Source organism: Octodon degus, unplaced genomic scaffold (assembly GCF_000260255.1).
Source record: "Octodon degus isolate 3935 unplaced genomic scaffold, OctDeg1.0 scaffold00055, whole genome shotgun sequence".
NCBI classification, from domain to species: Eukaryota; Metazoa; Chordata; class Mammalia; order Rodentia; family Octodontidae; genus Octodon; species Octodon degus.
Window position 1 is genome coordinate 12,801,668 of NW_004524631.1, and position 3,050 is coordinate 12,804,717.

The following is a 3,050-nucleotide window of genomic DNA, read 5'->3' on the forward strand; positions in this document are numbered from 1 at the left end:
AACTATATATCTATCCTAACCATTTTGAATACACAGATACAAAATGGACATTCATTTATATATCATTTGTATATACATCTTAGGCATAATATGGAACAGATATTTTTCATCAAGTATTGATATGTTGAACTTTACGTCTCTACAGAATATGATGAAAAAACATTTAAAAATTAGAATATATTTTAAAAATAGGCATAAAGAATTATATAATTCTTATGTTAACACATAAGACCAAAAATCCAACCATATAAAACCTTGAAGCAGGACAGTCCCACAACATTCCTTTTCCTGTCTCCTGCCTTCATTCAACACCCTCTTCTTTTTGAATAATCATCTACTGAGAGACAGCACAGCAGCAACTGGCATGTCATGACAAACAGCCTGTATTTGGAAGACCAGAATGACAGGTACTCCAAGCGTGAACCTACTATTACAAATTGCCATCTTCAGTGCAGTTGCTTGGTTCACAGGTGTCAGTATATATAGTTAGGGTGAGACTCTTTCCAATTAGCTAAGTTGTCTTTGACTTAGAGTTTGTGTTGAGAAGTCTTCTGTGATTCTGATGAATTTTTTCTTTACTGTGTGTGTTTTAGGGAAAGGGCTACAGGGTGTTCAGGGTCTCATTACAAGATGGGACTCGTAGTGATCCACCTGTTTACAGCCTCCCAGGAGCTGGGATTACAAGCATGCGCCACAATGCGCAGTCTCAATCACCATCTCAGCATGCCCTGTGTGCAGGGCCAGCACAGTAGGCCTGTGAATTGAACCCTAAGGCACTGCACCTGCTTGCACGTGCTTTAAACTGCTGAGCTGTTTGGCCAGCCCTGAGTTTTCCTTTAATGGGTGATTTCTTTCTTTTCTCTAACAGCTTTTAGTATTCCGTTCTTTTGCTGTATTTCTGGAATCTTGATTCATTTTACACCTTGGTATAGATTTATTTTAGTCAGAGCTAATTGGAGTTCTACATGCTTCATTTTCTGTATGTCAGATTCTTTTTCCATGCTGGGAAAGTTTTCTGCAATTACTTCTGTGAACAGGTTTTTTTTTTTTTGTCATTTCTGCTCCTATTTTTTCTTTTCCCCTGATTAATCTTGTGTTGTTGTTCTTTGCATCATCTTGAAGTTGTGACATTAGTTTTTCAGGGTCCCTGTTTTTAAGATCTTTCTTTTCTCCATAGCTCAGCTCATTCCTGTCCTCAAGGTCTGATATTGTCTTCAACTACCTTCATTCTATTTTATGAGCTTGATTTTTTTAAACTTATTTTATGAACTTTCAGTGAATTTTTAATTTCTGGATATCTATTTGAATTCCTTTCATGGATTCTATTGCTTTCATGTGTTCGGCATTCTTTTTTTTCCTTTTGGCCAATTTTTTTTCATAATTTTATTGGGAGATAAATAGCAATGAGACAGTTTCAAATCAAATTGGTAGGACAGTTCCAATAATTAATACATTGCTTACTGCCTTCCTAGTGGTTATTTGTTGTACAAGATGCAGACATGATATCCTATTTACAAACACTATTAGAACAAAACCCTCTATTCGTTGAATTAAGAGAAAGTAGCAATATATCTATCCGAACAATTTTGAATACACACGTAAAAAATGGTCATTCGTCTATATCCCCTCTTTTTCTTTGGTTCCATCATTTAAATATTATATGTGTGTCAACTCACCAAAATATTCCAAAATAGCAGAACCAGTCCCAGCACAGGTCTGTTGAGTGTGTTGGAGAGCTTCCTGCTACCCTACGCAGACAGGACCTATTACTGGTCCCAGCCGAGGCGCACCATTGGTGAGACCCTCTTCCACCCCCTTGGGATGCACCCCACGACTCCGCAGCACTTCCCGCACCCTGCCCGCACATTAGGAATTTCTGCTGCATTTCGGGAACCCCCAGACCCAGTCCTAGCCCAGGTTCTGTGAGTGTGTGGAAGAGCTTACGGCTACCCTGTGCCAGCGGGACCTATTACTGGTCGCAGCCCAGGCGAAAAATAGGTGAGACCCTCTTCCACCCCCTTGGGACACACCCACCACTCCACAGCACCTCCCCCACCCCACCCGCCCAGTAGGAATTTCTGCCATTCCTGAAATCCCCAAACCCAGTCCTAGCCCCAGCGCAGTAAGTGTGTGGGAAAGCTGCCTCTCACCCCACACCACTTTGTCCCCTCCAGGCTGAGCTCAGGCTGGGCATACAGGCATGGGTTGAAACCCTGCAGCTGAAATCCTTGCAGAGAGTGTAGAGGATAGAACCACCAAGCTAGTCCAGGAGCAGAAAATCTTGCCAGAGGGGCACAACAGGTTCACTCTCCAGGGCTGCAGCAGGAAGCACCTGAACACAGCAGCCAGACTCAAGCCAGGCACAGCTGGATAACTCCAAACTTTGTAGATCTGCACCTGAACTACAGTATTTGCTGAGGTTATAACTACAACGAAGATCTACAACAAAGGTCAGAAGACAGTGCTACACAAAATGACAAGAAGGAACAAAATGCAATCTCAAAACCCAAGCCCAACCATAACAAGTGCAGAGGACACTACAACACAGCAAATTGGGAATCACACAGCTGAAAGCAATGAATCAACAGCTTCTAAAATAAAGAAACAGCTGCAAAAAGGTATAGAGCAACGCAGATTGGATATAAAAAAAGAAATCCCTGAATTAATAATATCTGCAGTAAAGAATCAAATGCAGAAACATGTGGTGAAAACCAAATGCCCACCCAGAACAAGTGCAGAGGACACTAGCTTGGCTCAAATGCATGAATTAATAGGGGTGATAGTAAATAACCAACAACAGAAAGTTATAGAGGAACTCAGTGCAATTCTTTTCTGAAATAAAATGACTTCTCACAACTCATAGCATCTGAAGTAAAGAAGCAACTACAGAAATATACGGAGGAAACCCAATCTGAAATAAACACTGCAGTAAAAGAATTTATAACTGCTTCTAAAGAAGACATTGATAAAAAAAAATAGAGGAGATTAGAAAAATGATGAATTCCTTGAATGAGCAATACAGGAAAGAAATAGATCGCATGAAGCAGAGT

The 3,050-nt window shown here is 40.7% G+C and overlaps 1 protein-coding gene across 2 annotated transcripts in view; it reads left to right on the forward strand.

Moving 5' to 3' along the window:
* The window catches only part of Znf81 (zinc finger protein 81), a 220,562-nt gene that overhangs the window by 114,137 nt on the left and 103,375 nt on the right, over positions 1-3,050 (forward strand). The gene's annotated exons all lie outside the window — the stretch shown is intronic.